The sequence below is a fragment of the Pan troglodytes genome, chromosome 5 (genome assembly GCF_028858775.2).
Source record: "Pan troglodytes isolate AG18354 chromosome 5, NHGRI_mPanTro3-v2.0_pri, whole genome shotgun sequence".
Classification (NCBI taxonomy): domain Eukaryota; kingdom Metazoa; phylum Chordata; class Mammalia; order Primates; family Hominidae; genus Pan; species Pan troglodytes.
Window position 1 is genome coordinate 153,703,516 of NC_072403.2, and position 26,986 is coordinate 153,730,501.

A 26,986-nucleotide genomic window follows, 5' to 3' on the forward strand; every position below is an offset into this window, starting at 1 on the left:
CACCCCACATATGGTCTTCAAACATACTATTTTGCAGAGGTTGCAATTTCCACCAAAAGATCTCAGGCTTGAGAATTGTAACTCAACCTGTGGAACATTAGTGAGCTTTCCTTTACTATGTAACTTTGTCCTATAATACTTTAGGCCTAAATAGTTTCAAGCTCAAACAGATCATAAAGATATCTCTGTCTTTTAAAATTGAACATTCGCCCAGCATCGACGAGATAGAACCAGAGATATAGAGCAAGAGATGAAAAGTTGAACTGTGGTGCCAACATCACCACCACTGACTAATTCCAAGTAGATTATATGGGGTTTGGGGGTTGTGAGACATCTCAACATTTTTCCATGGAAGAGCAGTCTCTGGCCCTTATTATTCCATCCTGTAGACGGGAGAAAATGAAGAGAAAGCCACACCCATGAACCTTGTCCTTGTATGAAATAGTGATTCCATCCATTAAAAATGTGGGCCAAACTTTGCTCTGTAATACAACCAGAGCAGTGCCCTCCTCCTCAGTGAGAAAACAGGATGCCTGTGGTCAGGGTGGTAAAGCAAGTGAACAAAGATACCTCAAATGCTGATCATCTGACCCCACATCCCTCCAAAGTCAGGTGCTACATCTCATTTGACTACTTGTTGTTAATATCACCATTATTGCTAGGTTCATTAAGTGAATCATGGGAATGAAAAAGAGGTCTACAGAAAGACAGTGTTCATGGAGTTGAATGTATCGATGATACTAATGTTGAACTACATAGAAGGCTAATATTAAACCCTGAGAGATAAAATAAATTATTTTTTTATTTTGTCCCTTCCTCCTTGTTTCTACATTGTTTGTATCAGAGTCCTACTTTAGGGAGAAATAGCACAAACCAAATGGCCTGATATATACATAAATATTTGTCTTCCTTTCAAAAGATTCGCTTCCTTACATCTCTTTAACATTTTACATTTCTCTGTAGATAAATTTTTCTAGCTCACTGATATAAATCTAGATTTCCCCTCTGACATATAAAACAGAAAGAACTTCAAGCCTTTGAAACACATATCAGCTCCTGAATGTTCCAGAACTGTGACATAGTTGGTGGTGGTAAACTGTGATTATTAAAAAGGATATCCTTTAGACTCCCTATAAAAACATCCCTGTCTGTCCCTTTTTTACATTTACTGTAGGTGATGGGTTGTTCTGGTGATGCAGTGGGGTAAGTATGAGAGAAGGTAGAGAGAACAATTTAATATTCTCTCTGCTAAGGTATTTGTGAAAGTTTTCTTCTTTATACCTGTTAAAATAAGATAAATCTCACATCAATATTTTTTTCATTTCTCATGATGCCAATAAAAGTTTCTAATATATTCAATGAAACAATGATAGTGACAAAGTGGTCTTTAGAAAAAAACTGGTGGGGAAAAGACAAAACTTTTCTTCCAAATAGCTTTTAATAGCAGCAACAGCAGCAAAGTAAAGCAGTGTAGTATTTGTTTTGTGAGAAGAGCATCTGCTAACTTCACTAACCCAGTAAAATAAGAATCATATGTTTAACAATGTCTCATTTCATACATCTAGAACGAGCCTAGTTTTTAGGGGCATTATTTTGTTACTGTGGATAATTAATATTAGTAAAGGGGATACTAGTATTCAAATGAATGAAGATATACATATTTTCTTCTTCCCAAAATATTTCTTATATATCTCTGTTTCTGTTTATTCTATTTTTCATCTGTAAAAATGAGAACTCTTGGAAAATATTTTTACATATTTTAAAGAATATTTAGAACGTTAAGTGCTTTATTGAAGCACATGCTGTTTATATCATAAAACATCAAAATAAAATTACTCCTTTTACTCTTTTTGAGCTCAACACAATTATGTGATGCAAAAGGCCCAACTCTGAAGAGGTTGAAAACAGATTACAATTAGTTTCATCGATTTGTGACCAATGTTCTTACCTCAAGAGCTTCGTAATCTCAATTTCATCCTGAAAAACACAAAATAGAGATGTCTATTATGTAAGTTAATATGTCCCTGCTTTATAAAATCTAGCAGTTTTATTTCCCTGTTATTTCAAATCCTTGAAGTTAATTACCTTTGTTGATCCCACATGATTTCCGATACTTCATTTTTTAAGGTATTATGCAATATTCTGGAGGATATGTTGTTTATTTTTGAGCAATAAGTCCTCACAATAAAAAACTAAATCTATTAGTTCTTAAGCCTTACTTCCTTAAATCATGTCTCTGTTTGAAAAAAAAAAAAGAATATACTCTTCTATCAATCAAAGTGACGAAGTCTAATAAAGTTTGGATTTATCTATTTTGACAGAACTATTTGGCAAAAAAAAAAACAGGTTTTGTTGCAAATTGATAAACATAAAGCATTGTGAGTCATCCTACTACAGGCACTGTGATCTCAGCATTCTAGGTTTGTGTTACCTGGGTTATTATTTATTTCTGTGTTCTGTATTATATTATTTATTTCTGTGTTCATATTATAGGCTTTTAAATTATATTACATTGTAATTTAAATTATATTATTATATTAAAATATATACTCTAAATACATTCTCGGCCAGAAAAAAACAAAGTTCAAGTTAATGGCTCTTAATTTAAATATAAAATATATACCAGGGTTTGTTCTTGGCAGAAAAAGAATCTTCCAAGTAAAACTTTAGAAAGACAAAACACAAAAGCTCGATTCTTGGTGAAAAGCTATCCACTGAGAGAAGACAAGATACTGCTCTTTTTCCACATTTCCACCAAACACATCTTTTTCTCATTTGGTTGGGACAGCTGAAGCTTTGGAGGAAATTCTTCTAATGAGTATGACAGGATACCTTTTCCAGCATCTGTTCCTATTTTGGTGTGCATTCCTATACCACAGATGCTGGAAAGCTAACACTTTATTTTCACAAATGAAGTGCACTTGTTCAAAACTTGTATTGAGAGTGAGTAGGCAGGAAAAGAGGACATTGCATACAAGCCATTCATTTTGTTGATATAGAACTGGAAGAAATATTCATAGCAGACTTCTGATCCTAAGATCAAGGCTAAAGTGGTGCAATGTGGTAAGCAGCAGTTGGACAGCAGCTGTCTGATTCCCCAGCTTCTTAAATGTAGTGGTGGTAGCAGCTTCTTCAGTCGACCAGTTCTGTGGTGTGTCCTGCGAATCAGTGCTGGAGATTCAGAGAAGAGCCCCTTCTCCAACCCTTCAAAAAAGTTGGTAAGTGCAATCACTGTTTGAAATATTGTTGCACTTAAAATGTAGCAAATATTGTCTGATGCATGAACTAAAGTTTGAGTTGAAATAGGGCTAAAATGGATGAGAATGGGCAAGGACTGGAGTGCAACGAATTTGCTGCCTATAGCAGAACAGCATTTAACAGTCTACCTTGGAGAATAATTTGAGAGTATCCTAAGCCTAGAACTCATTGCTCCTTACAGTAGTAAGTTTTATATAACAAATTATATATATATACATATTCATCATATTATTAGAACAAAGGAGAAAAATTCCATGATCATTTGTAAAAAAAAAAAAAGAAAAAGAAAAACTGAAAAAATTCAACACCCAATCATGATGCAAACCATCAGCTAACAAAAAATAGGAGGCGACATTCTGAAAAGGGTCCTTCAGAAAAATCTACAAATCTTTATGTAAGTTCTGATGATACTAAATGATAAAAGATTACATATTTTCCACATAAATTGAGGAAGAAGGCAAGAATGTCCCATTTCGTTATGCCCTTTCAAGACTGTACAGAAAGTCTGAAGTGTAGTAAAGCAATCAAAAGGAATAAACATCATGAAAATCAAAAAGAAAAAAGTAAAACTTTTTTTATTTGCAGATGACAAAATTTGAATAGAAAATCTGGGTAATACACAACCAAAAGACTAAATCTGAAGGTGAATTTATCAAAGACATAGTGTAAAATATCAATATACAAAGTCGTGGATAGCTCTATTTTCTAGCACCAAACAATTGGAGAATGATTTTGAAAAAATAATGTACCATAATAATAAAAATAAAATATTAAATATAAGTTTAACAAAAGATGTGGAAAACTCTAAACTTAAAACTATAAAACATTGATGAGAGAAATTAAAACCTAAATAGAGAGAGATATAAATGATAATAGACTGAAAGACAATGCTATTAAGATATAAATTCTCCCCAAACTGATCTATATGGCTAATGCAATCTCATTCAAAATTTCCACTTTTAAAAATTGACATGTCTATTCTAAAAGTTATATAAAGTGCTAAAAAGACATAGTCATTGAAACAATCTTTACTAAAGAAGAAAGCAACGGAAGTTGACTTGCCATAAAGCTACAGTAATCAAAACAATGTAGTATGAAAATATGATGAGACAAATAGTTCAGTGGAGCAGAAAAGAGTTCATTAATAGACTTATGCATGAAAAGTCAATTGATTTTCAACAAAGTCCTGTGACAATTTAATTTTAAAAAGAATGCCATTTCAACAAATGGTGCCGCAACATGAATAAAAAACAATGTACCTCAAACCCCAATGCTCAACACACAAAAACTATACATTTTTTATGAAAAAATATTAAGGTAAAATCTTCGCCACATTGAGGTGGGCAAAGATTTTTTAGAGAGGACACACACACACAAAAAGTAATCATAAAATAAAAAACTGATAAATTGAACATTAAAACTTAAAACATCTACTCAAAGTTAAGAAAGGAAATTATTCACAATACGTATGGACATAACAAAGGAATTACTTCCAGAATATCTTTTTAAAACTACAATGAAACCGTACTAAAAAAGAGAAACAAGACATTTTCAAAAAAAGACAAGACTTTGATGACACTTCACAAAAAATATATTAGCAATAAGCACATGAAAATTTGTTCAACATCATTAGACATCTGATGTTGTAGGTCATTTTCCCTGAGAATTAGACTTTGAGGTGGAAGCTAAAATGTCGCATGTTTAAAGAAGGGCTCTTTGGTTAAACATGTGTGGAAAAGGGAAAATGAGTCAGATTTGTCAGGGGAGGCATTAGACAGCCATGCTTAAACAGCAAAAATCTCATGTGAATTCCCCATGAGTCGATCTGAAGCTGGAATGGTCCATCAGAGTTACCCCAAGTTGGAGCAAGAGGCTAGACCTTTGTACTCCTCCAATGAACAGTCATTGGAAGAAGCCTGTTCCTAGGAACAACAAAAGACACATGGACTCATAGGAAGTAGCTCTCTTAAGTAGAGGCAATTCCGAGAGAGCGCAGTTCTGGGAAGTTGAGGACTGGCAGCAGATAGCATTCACAACCGGGGACGTAAGTACTTCATTTCTGAAGAGGAGAAATGGGATAACACGTGGTATCATCCACTATTTACTCATTGTGCCTTTTAGTTCTACTTTTCTACATAAGCTCTGGGAGTAGTTCCACCTGGATTCCAAAGGGCCTCTTTCCCTGGGGGAAACTTAGAAAAGGAAAGTTAATGGGACAATCCCCCACCACAGCAGCTGTTCTCAAGGCTATAACTAAATATCATCAATTCCCTCTACTGTACATTCTCTATTTTCCTCACCCTTAGCTAGTAATTCTGTTGGTCTAAGTGGCCTTCCTATATACCTGAGGGGTTTGAGCTTCCACTCGCCTTGCTCGTCTATGGCTGTCTATTGCACTTGTCTTTTTATTGTCACCTACATGGGTCGATGGATCACATGGGGACCACACATATTCTTCTTTTCCCTCAACTTTAACAGCAGCCTTAATTCTTCCTGATGATCAGAGTCAATTATCCCTGCCAGAATGCTGGCTTTCCTAACTTGCTTGCCAGCCCCTTGACACAAAGCGCTTAATTAAGTTCCTGGTTGGCAGCCATGACAGAAAGTTCACCGGTTCTCTTGTGTCCCCTGATGTAAGTTTTCCCTTTCTGGGGATTAAGAATGTTGATACTTAGAGCTTGATGTTGTGAGGTAAGCAATTTCCTCAAATAAGACACCAGAGGCAACAGTCATCAGAGCTGCTCATACTTCTGCCCCCTGGTTCCCAGACCCTGCATTTTATTATTTGAGGACTCTCCACTTTAGAATGGTAATTGATAGTGTACTCTTCATTCTGGAGGATAACCATCCATGCTTGCAGTGTATATTCTCTAATCTGAGTCTCAGCTTTGCATTCAATAGGCCATCCCATCACTCTCATAGGCTGTCAGCTTCTTTGAGATGCAGGATGTAATTAGACCAGTGAACCTCAAGATCATGTGCCCATTTCTGCATCTCCTTAGCTGTTCATTGGATTTCTTGTCCTGATCAATGTAATTCAATGTGAGACTCCTAAGTTAGTGGAACAAGCACACTGAGCACTTGCATAGAAGATGGTAACTGGGAACCTATGTGTAGAAAAGAGAAACCCGTATTCAGAATTGTGCCAGTTCCAGTCAAAAGAAAATGCTGCACCTTTCATGGCAAAAGGGGCCCCAGGGAGTAAACTTGCCAGCAAAAGGCTGGTAAATCTCTTCCAGTGAGGTGCTGCATCAGTGATTATGTGCTGGGCTTATTTGCTGGCAAGCGAATATTTAACAGTGTCAGTATAATTATCAGCTATGGTGAATGGGAGCCTGGCCTGTTGGGCCCATGCCTAGGCCCCATCTCTTCCACCATATCTACCATATTCAGACACCCATTATATCAGCACAGGGGTGGCTGATGCAGAAGCTAGGTTAGGGCCACTAGGAGAATCATGCTGTCTACTGTGTTATTGAATGCCTCTTCTGAGATGAATACTACCTGGTAGACAATGAGACGTTGTCCATGCCATGCCTTGCCAGCAGACCAGTCCACATGCCTCTACTCCTTACCTCCTTGCCTCTGATTTTCCAATCTTTTCTTTCCATGCCCCTAGACCAAACAACCAGAGCAGTTGCTTTTACCCATGAGTATACTCTCAGCTGTCTACTCTTCTGCCCAAAATTGACAATCAAATTCACCATCTGTAGTGCCTTTGAGAAGGATTTCCTCTTACTTCTGTCTTTCAGAACTACCCCGAGTGGAACCAAAGTGAAACTTCAGTTTTAGATTGCACACACATAATGAACTGAACCATCTGTGAACCAAACTCTTTTTAAAATTTCCTTCTGTATTAGTCAGGGTTCTCTAAAGGGACAGTACAAATAGAATATATATAAAAGAGAGTTTATTAAGGAGTATTGACTCACACAATCACAAGGTGAAGTCCCATAATAGGCTGTCTGCAAGCTGAGGAGTGAGGAAGCCAGTCCAAGCCCCAAAACCTCAAAAGTAGGGAAGCCGACAGTGCAGCCTTCAGTTTGTGGCCAAAGGCCCAGGAGCCCTTGGCAAACCACTGGTATAGGTCCAAGAGTCCAAAATCTGAAGAACTTGGAGTCTGATGTTTGAGGGCAGGAAGTATCCAAAACAGGAGAAAGATGGAGGCTAGAAGATACAGCCCGTCTAGTCCTTCCATGTTCATCTGCCTGTTTTTATACTAACCACACTGGCAGCTGAGTAGATGGTGCCCACTCAGATCAAGGGTGGGGCTGCCTCTCCTAGTCCACTGACTCAAATGTTAATCTCCTTTGGCAACACCCTCACAGACACACCCAGGAACAATATCTTGGATCCTTCAATCCAATAAAGTTGACACTCAAGATTAACCATCACACCTTGCCTGTCAGCTGGTCATAAGGGATCTGCATCCCATGTGGTCTTAGACATAAACTGAAAGGTGGATGTCTGGGTCATACGGGGATGCAACTTTTTTATTTCTTCCAGCCATGGTTGTGTCTGAACCAAGATTAACAACTTCCATGTTACGATGGTTTACTGCTGGGCCTCTCAATCTTGTGACTTGTTGTAGTTGACTGAATCCAGATGTGAATGGGCAATTATGGCCTCATGGTCATATCAAGAACCATGGTCAGGCATTCCAATTCTCAACGGAGACTCAGCAGCATATCAGGTGCTCTTTTATAAAAGGTATATTAATTTTCCACTAAAAATTGCACAGCGTTGCTTCAGAATCTGAAGTGTCTACATAGGGCTTGCTATAAAGCTACTCCTGCATGTTTCTTCAGATACTGCTAATATTATAGGATATTCTTTATGATAATGTTTATATGAATCAAGTGGTGGTACTGTTACATAAGCCACAGCCTGAGCCTGATGCAAAGCCTTTCTTGCTCTGTGAACCACTGAAGCTGGTGAATTGAAAGGCATTTCATTTCACTTATTGTATAAGCCGGAACTGTATTTCTGGGTATGGATTAAGTTGTCTTCATGACCTAGAAGCATGTCAGGCATTGCATTTTCTTTACCATGTGGTACAGCAAGATGCAAAAATCTGTCCTGTACTTTAGAAGAGATGTAATGGTATACCAGGACTACTGGATCCTTAAATACTTAACCGAGTCTTCACGGTTCAGCTGTCATTCTACGGAGAATATATTTCTTACCAAGGCCTTCAACCAACTTGACAATTTCTGCTCATCTGGTTTTGTTTTCTTGAGGTCATGAATATATTGGATTGGTAGGATGATACCACTGAAGCTACCACGATTTCTCTGGTCTTTGTAGGGACAACATTGGTGAACTAAATGGGGATATAATTGGGACCACACTCCTGTATTTTTAGGTATTTAAGGGAGGCACTAAACTCTGCAATTCCTCACAAAGGTTGATTATGCTTTTGTTTGCTATCTTAGAGGGGTAACTATTGAGTAAATGAGTTATTCTATTGATATCATTATAATTCTTGATGTCAATCAGGCTCAAAATTTGATACTACTCTGCCCCACATCTAGTGAGTCACCAGATCTTCTAAACTAACTGTGAAAATTTCCAAACCCCTCCCCTTTGCTCAATCATTATTATTATTGTACTAGTTCAGGTATTTATGTCTTTTCTCTAGGTTATTATGTAAAACTTTTGTTTACATTCAAGCTCTTTCCAATCCAATTTATTATCTTAATGCAATATTCTTTTTTCAAAACCTTCCCCATTCTCAAAAGATATTGGCTATTTGTAGTCTATAAAAGCCTGGAGAGTGTAAATCCCTCCACAGTTCATATCTGTCATTAAGCCTGGATCTGTTCACTGAAACACTTCAATCCTGGGATTATGGCTAGAGATGTTAGTGGTGCCACATATCTGAGTTACCAGTGGTGAATCCTTACAGATCTGCAGCAACCTCAATTCTTGCCTCCTCTGAAGAAAGAATTGGATGGAGAAGCATAAGGCTGAATAAGACACCAAGGCAAGTTTTAGAGCAGGAGTGAAAGTTTATGAACAAGCTTTAGAGCTAGAATGAAAAGAAAGTACACTTGGAAGAGGGCCAAGTGGGCATCTTGGAGGACAAATGTGGAGTTTGACATTTTGACTAGGGGTTTTAGATGTCAGCGTACTTCCAGAATCTTGTGTCTCTTCTCCCCTGATTCTTCCCTTGGGGTGGGTTGTCCATATGTGCAATGGCCTTGTGGAGGGATGCAAATGTGGAGGGGAGCACGCACAGCGTGTTTAGTGGAGTTGTATGCATGCTCACTTGAGGCATTCTTCCCTTACCAGTGGGATGCCCCGGAAGATCATGTACCTGTTAAACTCCACCATTTTGCCTTTTAATGCACGTGCTTGAGCACACCCACTCAACTCCTGAGATCTTATCCAGAAGCTGCTTATCACTAGTTTCAGGCCTTTTCTTTTCTTTTTTCTTTTCTTTTTTTTTTTTTTTTGAGATGGAGTCTCGCTCAGCTGCCCAGGATGGAGGGCAGTGGCGTGATCTCGGGGCTCACTGCAACCATTGTCTCTGGGGTTCAAGTGATTCTCCTGTCTCAGCCTCCCTAGTAGCTAGGATTACAGGCACCCACCATCATGCCCAGCTAATTTTTGTATTTTAGTAGAGACGGGGTATCACCACGTTGGCCAAACTGGTCTTGAACTCCTGACCTCAGGTGATCCGCCTGCCTCAGCCTTCCACAGTGCTAAGATTACAGGCATGAGCCACCGCACCTGGCTTGTTTCAGTTATTTTCTACCTGTGGGGACAATGCCTTTCCTTGGTGCTGGCTGCAACCAGTTATTATTTGAGAGAGACAGTTAACAACCACCTGACTATCACTTGATGGTCACCTGACATTCCTAATTGGTGGTGGGGGGTATCTCTTGCCTGACTACCTACTGTAACAGAGATTGTGTATTGTTGTATGGGGAAGATGACAGCTAAAAGTGAAATTTACATTTAGACCAATTTCAGCTCAATTCTTAAAAGGTATTTTAGGGAAGTAGAACTACTTTATTCCAGAAGATATTATTTAATTACATAGAAGAACTTAAGGACACAGAGTGATACTATGTATGGAATAATGGGAAGGGTTATTCTGCTTTCTGACAGAAGTTGAATTAGATTAACTGGAATATCTTTTTGAATTAAATATCTGTGAAACTTTTGATAAACTCTTAAAAAATTCAAATTTTCCATTTTAGATTTTAAGAAAATAATTAACCGTGCTCTTCATAATGCTTCCAAAATGAAGGATTTTCATCTCAACACCCTATGCTGGAGTTATTTAATTCAAACAGAAAGAAAAGAAAAGAAAGCCTCAGAATTCATAAGAATGCTGTGAGGAGTGTGATAACATGTTATCTACAGCCTTTGAGCCCTTTGAAGATAAGCTGTTGAATAATGTCACTACATTATTATTATAGTTAGAATATAAATACAGGTTTAGCATCCTGTCAAGATAATACAACTTTCAAAAGAATACAAAGTGAGAAATTCACATGTGCAATTTTAAAGGAATGAGGCAAGATTCAAAAGATAAAATCAAACAAAAGATATCATATTTTATCTTTATATATCCTTTTCATAAAAATAAGTCATAAAAATATATGTAGATAGATAATTTTAAATTTAAGTTTGGTTGCCCATTACTTTATGTGGGAGAGTATTTTGAGCAGTCCAAATGACCTTAATTAAAATAAAACTGTTCAACTGATTTATTTACATTAAGATCAATATCAGTTTTTAAACTGGACATTTCTCTAACATTTGTGTTAAAACTAAAAATTAGTCATAATTGTTACGTCTCTATGTTTTAGTTAATTAAATATTATGATTAATATAAAAAAGAAATGATTTTAGTATTTTAGTATTATTGTCTTTAAAGCTATTTTTCCACAGTGTATAGTCCTTTGATGTAAGTCATTTGGGTTATTCCTCAAAACTAAACAATTGCTTAATTACTCCAAGGCACAGAATCCACACTACAATTTTAAAACATCAAAATGGGAAAAGTAATTAGTCTCTTGAGTATAATTAATCCGTCTGCTAAGAATTGGGCCAAATTGTAGTTTAGCGTTCTCTAGAATTCAGAAGCCAAGAAACGTTGAGCTTGAAGCTTGTAGACTTTGGCTCTAAAAGTAAGTTAAATCTTTATATTTATGGTGGACTTGAAAAAACACAGGACACATGGAAAGGAAGGCTTTACTTCCAAAACTAGATATCTACAGCAAAACTTCAGGATTGTTTATTCTTCCTTTATAAGCTAGATATGGTTTAGGGACCATTGAGTGCTTGATAGGCATTTCATAAAGCAAATACAGTTTATTTCTACTGCACTTTCATTGACAAATATCAAACACAAAGTTACTGGATATTAACACAGAGAAAAAGACAAAAATAATTTTTACAGTAAACTTTAGAGAGAGGAGAATGTTGTTTGTTAGCAGCAGAAATGACGCACTTTGCAAAATATGCATCAAATGATTACTTCAGCAAATGATCAATTCAACAAAAGATTTGTTTGCTGTATTTATTTAATTTAGTAAAGCAATGTTTTTAAGAATGCATGAATTTCTCATCAATTCACACTGTTTTAATATATTTTAAAGGTTTCTACAGAGTTTTCAATTTGTATTTGTAGTAGCAGTTTAAGAAATGTATTTGACAAAAGCTAAGGGCTATTGGAAAGTTTAAATTTCCTTTCAATATATTTGGTATTCATAAAAGCCTATTTTATTCACCTGTAGCCTAAATTTAAGCATCACTTTACAGTGTTCAGTCTGTGCTAATATATTTTGAATCATTTGCAACATAATACTTATGTTATAAGCCATGTATCACTACCAAGATGCCTTCTCCAATTTTTCAAGTAAGAAATTGTTTCTCATATCTGTATCATTCAGAAGTGAAAATATACTGCGCTTCATTTATTTCTTATATATTACCTGTATTTCGAATTTTTAAAGAATTTCTAAACAAAACCTTCCTTTGCTCTTTTGCATGCAAAGTTAATGTACATAGAATTAGAGATACAAATAGTGCTGCAAATTTAATTAATATAGTAATCCTTTCTAGGAAAATCCCTAGGAATAAACATAATAAAGATGGCAGGAGATATATTAAAAGCAAACAAACATTTACTGAGGCATGTAGAGAAAATACAAACAAATGAAAGCCACATTTCTTTCCTGACTGGGAAGATGAAATGCAAACTTTACTTCTCTCTGTGATAATTGGAACACTTTATGTGAAAAATAACACAAAACCAAGTCAAAGTGGATGAGAGTGTTTATTCAATCATGTGTATGGAGGTTCAAAAGAAAAGTGAAATTCAAGGTTGGCTTACTTTATTGACTTAATTATGTCTAAAATCTATTTGTTTTTAAACATTTTTTTTTCTTCCTGGCATGTTTTTAGCTTTATTCTAAATCTAAAATTGACTTTTTTCCTGATTGCAAGTCAATTGCCAAAACTTCCCTGAGCTAGAATATTCCTCATTCACATGGTGGGGAATTTGGGGCAGGGCATGGAGAGATACGCGGAAAGAAAGACAGCTGTATATCTCTTACAAACTTCAAACAAAAATCCTGAAATGCATTCTAATTGGCCAACCTTAAATTATGTGGCCAGTTCTTAGCTAGTCACTACAATGAAGAAAGTGCCAGATGCTGATTAATTTAAGCCAATAAAGAGCTACCTTTGGAATGGAAACCAAATTTCTTGGCTACTATTCAAGAATAATAATAGAAGTGAGGTTGTAAATAAAAATAAAATGCTCTACACACTTTCCAAATTAGTTATTATTTACCGTACAGGCATTTAAATTAAGTGGTATTGGGAGAACTTGACAAATTTGTTCTAATGTTCATCTAGAAAAGTATCCCTAAATTCAAATGTTTATAAGGTCAAAGTAGTTAAACCTACAAAATCAAGTCAAATGAAAGGGCATTTATAATATGCAAAGACAGGGTAAACCTGATTTTTTTTTCCTAACTTGGACTCTATAAGAGTAATTATTAGTGTAGGTAAGAGTTACAAGCCATACCATCCCATGCAAATCTGAACATATGTGTGTATATATATTTGTACTTTATATATATATATAATATATGATATATATGTGATATATATGTATATATAATACATATGATATATATGTGATATATATATAATTATTATTATCCTCTCTCTCAAGAGCAGTCTCTCAGCATGTGCCAATTATTGCCATATAACAAACAGTCTCAGCATCACTGGATTTTCTGATCTTTCAGTAGGAAAAAAATCCAATTTTTATATGAAATATCCTAATTTTAAAATATTGCTTTAATTAAAAATTAGCTGGAAAATATTTGTTGTTTTTCAACCTCTGTTCTAGGAAGTAAATGAATAAAAATAGCTCTTGTTATTTGAAGAAAAAAAGCACAAAAAACTAAGTATATTGCCAAATATTAAAACACATAAAAACCGCCATAATTAAAGCAGTGTGGTATTGATGTAAGAATAGGGAGATAAATTAATGGAAAACAAAACACAAGTCAGAAACAGAGTCAACAATATGTAAGCATTCAGTATGGTCATCATACAAAACTCATTTCTCCAGTACATTTTTTCTCTCCATTTCCATAGCCACTACCCTGATCTCAGCCACCATCACTTCTCACCTGGATTCCTAATAAAGTCTCTGAGCCTCACCTTTTATCTACTCATATTACTCTTCAATCTATTCTACATACTATGGCTAGAGTTTTGAAAATTACAAACCTGAACTTATTATTTCTTTATTAAAGTACATCAATAAATTTTCATTGTTTTAGTACAAAGACAAAATTTCTTCATGACTGTTATGAAATTCACAGAATGGCCCTTACCTGCTCTTATACTTCAACTTGTCCAGCTCTCTCGTATTTAGGCTTTATTTTCAAACCTGGTAAGTTCGAGATACTTAATATACATATAAATTGGAGGTACTGAATAAAAAAATGTTACATGCAAGTCATGAGTTCAAGAAAGACTGTTAACCTAGATGCATAACCCTGAGAAACATTAGTGTTCTTATGTGCTAAAAGCAATGAAACTGAGTTTACTTAAAGAATATACATAGATACAGATTAGAACTCAAATATCTAAAGAAAACATGCTCTATAGCACAATGCAATCATACTATTCAGCCTTTTAAAAGAAGTAAATTCTGTCACTTGTGACAATATAGATAGAATTGGAGAACATTATGCTAAGTGGAATAAGCCAGGCACGGAAAGATGAATACCACAAGTTCTCACTTCTATGCAGAATCTAAAACAATTGAACTCATAGAAGCAGAGAGCAGGATGGTGGTTATAGTCGCTGCAGATTGAGAGAAATGGGGAAATGATGGCCGAAGGGTAAAAAATCTCAGAAACGAGGAATATACTTTTTAGTTCTATTACACAGCATGGTAAATATGGTTAATAATAGAGTACTATACATTTCAAAATTGCTGAGAATAAATTTCTAATCCTCCCACGGCAAAAAAAAGTTAAGTATTTGAGATAACGGATTTGCTAACCAACTTGACACAATAATTCACATTGTATTTACGAAACATAGCATCACTTTGTACCCCATAAATGTATATCATTATAAATTACCAATTTATAATTTAAAAAATAAAATTATAAAATTGTAAAAGCAAATACAAGAAAAAGAAGTCAAAGACCTGATTGCTGTGGCATCCAGCATTTAGAGGTGAGAAAAATTAAAAAAGGAAAAGCAGAGTAAAGTGAGAAGAAGCTGCCAGTAAAGCAGGAAAGAAACCAGTGTCATTTTTCGGAAAGAGATGAGGAATAAAAGAAGGTACAATCACTATAATATGTCAAGAAAAAGACATAAATTTATGAAGATTGAAAATGACAAAAAAAAGCTGTTGTATTCACAAAGTATGTTACTATCCGTATAGAAAACCCAATGGAATCTAAAATTTTTATAAATAATGCAGAAATCTAGTAACTTCAGTAAATATGCAATCAATATACAAAAATCAATGTTTTTCTGTCTGTAACAAAAGTGAAAAAAGCATAGTTTTGCAAGGATTCTATTTTCCATAGCAACTCCTTTTTCTCCTGAATCTCAACTCAACTGACTTTTTCAACTCAATCTCTTTTTCTTTTCATGCTTTGTGTATGTGTATGGGTGTGTACCACAGGCATATCTCTGATAAAATGTGAGCACAATCTTTACAGAGCAAATTACAAAATCTTATTGAGCTATATTACATAGAAACATATATCTATATACCACATTGATATATGGGAAATGTTAGTATCTTTAAAATATCAATTATCTTCAATTACTCTATAAATTCACAATATTCTAAACAAAATCTCAGTAGTTGTGAAGTACTTGGAGGAACTTGACAAGTATAACTTAAAATATATGTAGAAATGCAAAAAGCTAAGAATAGTCAAAAATTTGCAACACTGGCTTCGGTAAAAGTATTAAACAAAGATAGTGTTGGAATAAAAATCACAGATATGAGTTTATGGAATTTTTATAGATGACAGAATTGGCATTTCAGTTCAGAAAAGGATGGAATAGTATTTAATAATTTGTAATATAATACTTATCAATGGTGGGGTTGGGAATAGATCTCTATGTTGATATCAAAATCAGTTCCTCATGCATTAAGCACTTCAATGTAAAAAGAAACATTTTAGAACTCTCAAAAGAAACCATATAAGAATATATTATTTTCTCACAATAGTTTAAAATATATTAAACAAGATCAAAAAGAAAAAACCACAGTACATAAAATATTGCTAATTCATGTACATTCATATTCAGAGTACTGTTCTTTAAATCATAAGAAAAAATTATCACAAACTAGGTAGGATATATAGAGGAAATATAAGCACAAAGTGTTAATATACCAAATATATAAAGAAAAACACCAGAAACTCTATGGGATAATATGACAAAGATATCAACTGTCCATAAATAAATAAGGATAAGCCAGTGAACAATACGTATATGAAAATATGAAGAATCTCACTAGTAAGAGCTCAGTAAGAGGTCTAAATTTTACTTTCATTAGTTTGGCAGAAAGTAAAAAGTGTATCAATATCAGGCATTTATAGACATGGAGCAATAAGAAACACCACCTGACGTTGCTAGAAATTAATTATATAAAACCAAACTGAGAATAATTTGCCCCACCGTATAGAAAAATTTATATTAACTCTAAGACTCAATAATCTTACTCTTAGTTATAAACTCTAGAGAAACTCTTGCACACAAACACAAAGAAACATACGTAAGAATTTTCTTAGAAGTTCTGGTTGTAAAAACAAAAGAAAATGGAGGGCTGGGTGCTGTGACTCTCTCCTGTAATCCCAGCACCTTGGAGATGGAGGCAGGAGGATTGCTTGAGCCCAGGAGTTCAAGACCAGCCTGGACAACAAAGTGAAATTTCATCTCTGCCAAAAAAAAAAAAATTTCAATTAGCCAAGTGTGGTGGCATGTGCCTGTGTTCCCAGTGAATCAGGAGGCTGAGGCAGGAGGACTGCTTGTAGCCAGGAGATTGAGGTTGCAGTGAGCTTGTTTTCAAATCAAAGATGCTGGCAAGGTTGTGGAGAAAAGAGAACACTTATACACTGTTGATAGGTGTGTAAATTAGGTCAACCACTCTGGAAAGCAGTACAGTGATTCCTCAAAGAGCTAAAAACAGAGCTACCATTCAACTCAGCAATCCCATTACTGGGTATACCCAGAGGATACATAAATCATTCCACAGTAAAGACTCATGCATGCAAATGCTCACTGTGGCACTGTTCACAAAAGCAGACATGGAATCAAACTAAATGCTCATCAATGACAGATTAAATATTTTAAAATGTGGTACATACACACCATGGAATACGATACAGCCATAAAAAAGCAAAAAATCGGCCAGGCATGATGACTTATGACTCACACCTGTAATCCTAGCACTTTGGGAGGCCAAGGCGGCAGATTGACTGCACTCCAGAGTTCAAGACCAGCCTGGGCAACACGGTGAAACCCCATCTCTACTAAAATACAAAACATTAGCCAGGTGTGGCAGCATGCTCCTGTAGTCCCAGCTACACAGGAGGCTAAGGCAGGAGAATTACTTGAAACCGGGAGGCAGAGGTTGCAGTGAGCCGAGATCGCCCCACTGCACTCCAGCCTGGGCAACAGAGTGAGACCCTGTCTCCAAAGAAAAAAAAAAGAAAGAAAGAAAGAAAGAAAAAGATCATGTCTTTTGCAGAAACAGGATGAAGCTGGAGGCCATTATTCTTAGCAAACTAACACAGGAACAGAAAACCAAATACCACATATTCTCACTTAAAAGTGGGAGCTAAATGATGAGAACACATGGACACATAGAGGGGAACAACAGATGTTGAAGCCTATTTGAGGGTGGAGGGTGGGAAGAGGGAGAACAGCAGAAAACATAATTATTGGGTACTAGGCTAAGTACTTGCGTGATGAAATAATCTGTACAACAAACTCTGTGTCATGAGTTTACCTATATAATAAACCTGCACGTGTACCCCCAAAACTAAAATAAATGTTTTTTTAAAATGGAAGTAGTCTAAATGTCTGTGATCACACACACAAAAAGATTATACTATATTCATGCAATGGAACCCTACATACCAGATCAAGGAAATGAACTAAAGCTACATTTATCACACAATCAAGGTAATAAACATATCCTTCACCTCTAGAAGTTTCCCTGTTGTATCTGTTTCTATTTTTTATGGTGTTTTAATATAATACAACAACCCAGCAATTGTACTCCTGGGTATTTATTTCAACAAAATGAAAATTTATGTCCATACAAAAACCTGTACATGAATGTTCAGAATGGCTTTATTTGTAATAGCCAAAAGTTGAGAACAACCCTAATGTCCTTCAATGGGTGAATGAATAAAAATAAATAAATTTCCATAATATAGACTACTAGTCAGCAATTAAAAGGAAGGAGCTAGTGATATACTATACTACTTGCATGTATTTCAAGGGCATTATGCTGAGTGAAGAAAGTCAACCATAAAAAGTTACACACTGTATATTTCCATTTATATAATATTATCAAATGACAAAATTATTGTCATTTGTGATGTCATTGTGACAAAGCTAGGATTAGGAATTTTCTTTGTGTTGATAGAATGGTTCTGTGTCCTGATTGTGGTGGTGGTTATATGGATCTGTATCTGTCTGTATCTATCTATCTATCTATCTATCTATCTATCTATCTATCTATCTGACAAAAAAAAATGTATCATGCTATACACCAAAAACAAAATAAAACAAATACATGTAAAAACTGGTGAAATCTGAAGAAAGTCTGTAGTTTACTTAACAGTATAGTATCAATGTGAGTGTCCTGCTTTGGATAATGTTCTGTGCTTATGTAAGATGTTGTTATTGGAGAGAGCTGAGTAGAAAGTACAAGGATAAGCTATGTATTACGATTGCAGCTGGCTATGAGTCTTAAACTGTTCCAAGATAAAAAGTAAAGCAAAAAAATTTAGACTCTTCTGCTTATTTCTCTTATTATGCAAAAAAAGGGCCTAACCAAGTATTCAGAAATCACTTTTTTCCTTCTAAGGAAGCCTGACCACCTTTCACAAAAACACATTTAAATACTAGCTACTTCAATAAACAGTTCTTTGTGTAGTCATGCAGCAGTCTTTAGTAACATAAGACTTTTCCAAATTGCCACTAACAGAAAATTATTATTAGTGTGACTCGCCTCCTGAAGGAACTTGAACTCACACACACACTCACAGCAGGAACAGACTTAAGCCTGCTGGGTTTTCAAGCACTGTAATGTAGTGAAGCAAGAGAAAGGCAGCATGAAGGAAACAGGGAGGATGTAGAAGGAGCCTCACTCTAATACATCACTGGTTTAATTCTCTTCTCCCATTATGGCATATTTAGCCTGTTATAAAGGTTAGGGATTTTTGATAATGGTAAATCTATGCAGAGTAAGCTCCATCTGTATTTTAAAATCCCCAATAAAATATACAAACTCCCTGTATATATTTATCTATATCCATTTAAAATGCTGAAACTCCCTCTTCCATTCATTAGCTGTTTTGTTGTCTTCACAAAAATCATGGGGAGAAAACATTTAATTAGTATTTCACCTTAAATGAATAGAATGGATAAGAAACCAATTAGTCTTTAGATAATAGAAAGTCTAATTAGCCACCAAGTATTCAACAGAAAATCTTCATTGTTTTCCTTTCTGTAACTGAGGCAGCATGCACGGATCAGATCAGAATCCCAGGAGTGCCTAATCTAATCCCTCTCCTGCCTCTAACGTATTGCTAAAAGCATAAACAGATCACTTTATTGAGAGATTAATACATTTAGCAAATATACCTGAGGGTAGCAGTGCTTTGAATGTGTGGAATGTGATTGGGAACTCCGGAAAACAAGCTTACTCTTCCATAGTCTAATACCTGTCACTTTATTGTTGTGAAGAACAAGATGACAAGAAGCAAACACTAAAAGCATTCCACGGAACCTGGAAGTGTGTGTGTTTGTTTGTGAGCACATGCACATGTGAGCGTAGTGAGAGTTCAACCAGGAAAGACTCAACTTTAAGGGCAGAAACAGAGGACATGACTATTAACTAAGATTTGAACATTCTAAAATTGACAGGTAAAGCATGTAGGAGGGGGATGTCTATTTAAATATGTAGAAGCTAAGTGTTTAGCTCCATTCACCATGCCTTCTTGCCTTGTTCTAGATGAATTTGGCAATTTGTCCATCTTGTTACACAGATGACAGATCATCACTGCTCTATTGAGCTTCCACATGGCAGTGGAAGAAAAAGAAGAGAACTTGGCCCCATGGGCAGGTGAATCTACAAGTGAAAATATCAGGAAGAATAAAGCAATTCTCATTCTCCACAACAAAATACAGTACAGACAGACCTCAACTTATGATGGTTGAATATAGGATTTTTCAACTTTACGATGCTGTGAAAGCAATACACATACAATGGAAACCATACTTCAAGTACCCATACAACAATTCTGTTTTTCACTTTCAATACAGCATTCAATAAATTACATGAGTTAGTCAACACTTTATTATAAACTAGGCTTTGTGTTATACTATTTTGCTCAACTCTTGTTCCTGTTGCTCTGAGCACATTTAAGGTAGGCTGGGCTCAGCTATGATGTTTGGTAGTGTAGGTATATTAAATGCAGTTTTGACATATTTTCAACTTACTGAGATGTGTGTGACCCCATCATATGTAGTGAGGCATCTGTACTCTCCTGAGGATGGAGAGCAGCTTCCTGAAGTCTCCTAAGTAAGGTATATCGAGAATGGAGGGTGACAGGAAAGACCCATGCACTAAAATGTAAAGACATAAAATATAAGCAGCAGACATTTATGCAGCCAAAAAACACATGAAAAAATGCTCACCATCACTGGCCATCAGAGAAATGCAAATCAAAACCACAAGGAGATACCATCTCACACCAGTTAGAATGGCAATCATTAAAAAGTCAGGAAACAACAGGTGCTGGAGAGGATGTGGAGAAATAGGAACACTTTTACACTGTTGGTGGGACTGTAAACTAGTTCAACACTTGTGGAAGTCAGTGTGGCAATTCCTCAGGGATCTAGAACTAGAAATACCATTTGACCCAGCCATCCCATTACTGGGTATATACCCAAAGGACTATAAATCATGCTGCTATAAAGACACATGCACACGTATGTTTATTGTGGCACTATTCACAATAGCAAAGACTTGGAACCAACCCAAATGTCCAACAATGATAGACTGGATTAAGAAAATGTGGCACATATACACCATGGAATACTGTGCAGCCATAAAAAATGATGAGTTCATGTCCTTTGTAGGGACATGGATGAAATTGGAAATCATCATTCTCAGTAAACTATCGCAAGGACAAAAAACCAAACACCGCATGTTCTCACTCATAGGTGGGAACTGAACAATGAGAACATATGGACACAGGAAGGGGAACATCACACTCTGGGGACTGTTGTGGGGTTGGGGGAGGGGGAAGGGATAGCTTTAGGAGATATACCTAATGCTAAATGACGAGTTAATGGGTGCAGCACACCAGCATGGCACATGTATACATATGTAACTAACCTGCACATTGTGCACAAGTACCCTAAAACTTAAAGTATAATAATAATAAAATAAAATAAATAAATAAAAAATAAAAAAAAGAAAACAAAAAATAAAATAAAATAAAATATAAGCAGCACTGAGACCATTAACATTCCTCAGGCATCACATCTGCAATGTTGAGCTGCTTACCAGATTTTTCATATTTCAGAATTGAGTGCTTTCATAATAGCGTCCAAGAGCACTGTTTGAATTTAGAAAGCAATAAGATTATAATCTTTAAATCCCATCTCAAGTAGCTTAACCTCTTTGAGAATCAATTCTTTATTAGCAAAACAGGAATAATAATAGTACCTTGTACAATTAGTTCTTATGTGTCTACATTTTATGAGGAATAGTATCCCATCATTAGCAGCCAGGTCCTTAAATGGGGCTGAAGTCACCCAGCTCACAGAATAATAGAAACTACATGAATCCTGTGGTGCTCAAGACATCTAAAGAATATTAAATATCCAAGTCTAGCCTAAACTGGGAGTGTTCGCAAGCACTTGATTTGAGTCCCCAGCCTACATTCCAATATTTTCTAATGGCTTTGCAATTCTGTCCCCTCCCCCCTGCTATCATAATAACTTTTATAGCTTCTAAACTGAATTAAAGAGGAATGAAGGAAATTTTTGAGTGTTTTCCTTCAGAGGACAGGCATATGCCACTCTATAACACGCACTAACCACTGACTACAGACTTCCTGTGGCCCTATGCCCTATATAAATATGAGATGTGAGAAGTATGTTCTTCACCTTCCTTCTATGCAGCTTTTAGGTCACAATCACAAATTTCAGAGAAAAATGCCATGTGACTCTCCAACCATCAGTTGAATAGATGAATCTTTTTTTTTTTTAAAGAGCTTTGAGAAAGCAGAATGAAATGCTGGAGGAGGCTGAGAGGAGAATCAAAAGCACTAAGCCCTGATTTAACTCAATTTCTGATTGAATATAAGCATAGTGAATATTTGATTTCTAAAAATATGTAAAATAATATTAATACATGCCAGAACTTAGAGGTAGTATTGCTCAATAAATAATATTTTATGTATATATGTGTGTGTACATGTGGGTGTGCATATATGCACCTACACTCATACATACATACAAATTATCAGTAAAATTAAATATAAATTTCAGTGTTACTTTGGGATAGACTCCCAAGGATCAAAAAATTGCCAAGTGTGTGCCCTATTATGATATTCAAAGCTCTCTGGTTAGTACATAATTTTTCATATTATAATTTCATGACATCAAATTTCACAATCTCCCAGATTTTTCAGGAGGGAGGCAATCTAGAATTTCTTCTATCATTTTCAAAAAATTGTCTCTAAAGTTATGTCTCATAGAAAAGTCTTAACTTATGAGATAATAATGTTTTTAATATTTTTCTACATACAGGGTAAGGTTTCAACAATTATTCACCCATTCTTTCTTTCTTTTTTTTTTTTTTTTTAGTGCTTTATAGTTTCCTTAGGATTATATCCTAAATCATTCCCTCTCGTACACAGAAGGTCTTCCCTTCTCAGTTCTTGCAGTGACGCAATATCAGTGCTACTATTATCATACATTATATTTTAAAAATAACCTGCACCATGACATGGACATTTTTATGGGATTCTTATACGTATCTTTTATGCAAAAGAAGGCTATGAGTATTGTTTAAAATTAAATTGTATCTTTAGGAAAATTTATGCCTCATCCATATATTCAGAAAACTGCAGAGACATGTTCTGAATTTAATTATTAAAAGCATGCAAGTCAGTCACACATATATTTACCAAATTATGGATAATGCTAATCTATTCCATCCAGAAAACTATGAACTTTTAGCAGTTTCTTAAATGGGATTATTCATAGCCCAGATTAATTTATTCTGCTGAATATTCTATATTTTGGTAGCTTAACTTTCAGCATGTTGCCTGTATTAGTCTGTACTCACACTGGTAATAAAAACATACCCCAAGACTGGGTAATTTATTTAAAGAAAAAGAGGTTTAATAGGCTCACAGTTCCACATGACTGGGGAGGCCTCACAATCATGGCAGAAGGCTAAGGAGAATCAAAGGCATGTCGTACAAGGTGGCAGGAAACAGAGTGTGTGCAGGGGAACTGCCTTTTATAAAACCATCAGATCTTGTGAGACTTATTCGCCATCATGAGAACAACAAGAGAAAGACCCACCACCATGATTCCATTACCTCTCACCAGGTCCCTCCCATGACCCATGGGGACTACAGGAGCTACAATTCAAGATGAGATTTGGGTGGGGACACAGCCAAACCATATAATTGCCATATATGAGAAACTCCTAAAGACAAATTAATAAAATTACATTATTTTCTTTTTCTCAAATTCATCTTTTTTCTTTCAAAATCACTGATCATTTGGGAAAAACAAAAATAATTATTTAATACTAATAAAGCAACATCATACTTTAAAAGCGTATTATCAAGCAGTGGGAATAGTTTTTGGACTGTGGGCTTTCAATTCAGAAAGATGTGAATTTCAATCCCAATTTGTTTCATTCACTAACTGAATAAACCAGAGCAAATAACTAAACTTTGTTAACTTTAGTTTCTTCATCTCTAAAATGGAGATATTGAGTCTACCAGACTCAAAGTAATACTGTGAAAAGAAAATTTTAAAATATGTGAAAAAGTCTTGAAATCTTGAAACATTTTTGAAACACATTGTTAGAACACATTAAGGAATTACTTCTGCTACTACTGTTGAAACCGACCCAATAGACCCACAGACAGTGTTTTTGGACAAACGCAAAAATTGACCCTTCTGGTTTTAAAGCTTGAAACTTACATTTGTTTTATCTGATTTTATTCTTCAGGTTAGGACCCCCAGGCCTCTCAAAAATATCAAAGAGCCAAAACTGACCAGATCATCACATCCAGACAATGAGATGCCAGTCTCTTCATTCACCATGACTGCATCCTTACCCCTCCCAAGTTCCTATTTTCCTACGCATCATTATATTTCTCTCCTGCTATATAAAACCCCTGATTTCAGTGAGTCACAGAGATGGACTTGAGACTGTTCTTCCAACTCCTCGGCTGCAGCACCCAATTAAAGCCTTCTTCCTTGGGAATAATCGTCTCAGTGTTTGTCTTTGCGGGCAGCAAGCAGCAGAATGTAGACCGAATCCCTGGTGTCATCAATTCTTTTTTTCACCTGTGTGGTTTTCATTGCATTATGTGCATTTACTGTAGTGAATTCATCTAATTCTTTCTGAAGGGCATTCATGTTATTTCCAAGCTTCTGTTAATACAAACATTGTCACAATGAGAAATTCATGCATATGTTAATTAATTTTCTGTAACCCTATCTTTTTTGATAATATCATAGAAGTAGGATTGCTCATTGTCAATATAAATGTATATATGATTTTCCTAAATATTCTAAATTTACTGCCATCTTTGGTTGGTAATTTTGCATTACTACAAGCACTGTATGAGAGTGATGGGGTCTCCAAAACCTTACCACAAAGTATGTTGTCAAACTTTTGAATTTGTATCAATCTGATTGTGGAGAAATCGTATCTGAAGTTTATTTAACTTGCACTTATTTATTTAATTGCCTAATTTCTTATTATGCAGGATGTTATGCACCTTTCATTTTACACCCTGCTTATATATTTTCTGTGAAATACATGTTTGCATATTTTGCCTGTTTTTCTATCATGTTATTACATTTTTTCTCTCAATTTTTAGAATCTTTTCATATATAAGGGCAGTTACAGCTATTGCAAATATCTTTCCTCATTTTCCATTTTACTCTGGTGATGTTTATTTGCATGTACTTATTTTAAATTTTTATGTAGTAAAAATTATCTATGTTGAATGCCACAGGATTTTTTTTTTCACTTTTAGATTTTGATTCATGGTTAAGAATATCTTTCCTATTGACAGTCAAAAAGAAAATTTATCTTTCTGTTATTATTGTTTCACCTGTTAGTTTTGTACAACTTCACCTTTTTATTTAGATCTCTGATCTTTTGAAAATTCATTTTAATGTGTGACATAAGGAAATGATCCAATTTTTTCTTTTTCCAAATTACTTTCACATTATCCAAATATCATTTACTTAATAGTTTTTTGTTCTTTTTGAGAAAGTATCTTTATCATATACTAAATTTACATGTGCCCTTCTGTTTAATTGCTGATTTTTCTATTCTGTTCTTTTCCTTCTGTAGTTTATTTCTATAAAAATATCACACTTTTAATTAGATAGACTTGCAATATGTTTTAATAACTTTTAAGACTATTTCAAATGTATCGCTTTTATTTTTAGGGTGTTTTTAGGATTATTCTTGCTTATTTACTTTTCCTATGTCCTCTTATTTTAAAAACAGCTTGCCTAGATCCAGAAAAAGAAAAACAAACTTGTTTCTTTCAGGAGCTTAAAATTATTAGATAATGTTACCATATTTCTTATAATTTTTATGCCTAGATATAACATTGTTGATACTATAACTGTGATTATTTACACATTTAAAATTATTAGATAATGTTACTTTTTTTAATTTTTATGCCTAGGTATGTTATCAGTGTGTTGACATTGTAAATATGATCTTTTCCTCCATGATAACTTTGATCTGCCTATTTTTACATAAGGTTTATAATTTTATTTCTTTATTTATTTTTATTATTTTTACTTATTTTGAGACAGAGTCTCCCTCTGTTGCCCAGGCTGGGGTGCAGTGGCGCGATCTCGGCTCACTGCGACCTCTGCCTCCTGGGTTCAAGCAATTCTCTGCCTCAGCCTCCCGAGTAGCTGGGATTACAGGCACCCGGCACCATGCCCTGCTAATTTTTTTTGTATTTTTAGTACAGACAGGGTTTCACCATGTTGGCCAGGCTGGTCTTGAACTCCTGACCTCGTGATCCACCTGCCATGACCTCCCAAAGTGCTGGGATTACAGGCATAAGCCACTGTGCCAGCCCTGTTTATAATTTCATATATTTATTTAATTCTCCCAATTAACTAAATTCTCTTATGTTTTCAGGGTTTTTTTAGCTAAACATTATATCATCTGTAATAATTTTGCATGTTCCCTTTATATTCTTATGCCTCTTGTCTAATTACTGTGACTAATCCCCCCATCACAATGTTACAAAGTAGTGATTGTGGGCATGCTTTTCTTCCTTGCTTTAACAGGAATACCTGTCTTCGCTTCTCCACTATGTAGGATAGGATTCTGGCTGGAGTATGTGTGTGTGTATGTGTGTGTCTGTGTGTGCGAAATGCTTTTTTAAATATCTATGGGAAGGACTATACAATTTTTGCTCTTTGTTTTTGTGTTTTTTTAGATCTGTCGACAGGGTGAATTATCTTAGAGTCAGTATTAGTCAGGGCTCTCTAGAAAAAAGAATATGAGGCAATAATTAAAATGCTAACACTTCACGTGAAAGCTGAAAACCCAAAAGATGCCAAGGGTGTGATGAAACAAAAAATGAAATGAGGTTAAGGGAGAAAGGATGCGATGCAATTGCATGTGGTGTATTGCAACACAAGCAACTGCTCCAGGAAGTATCAA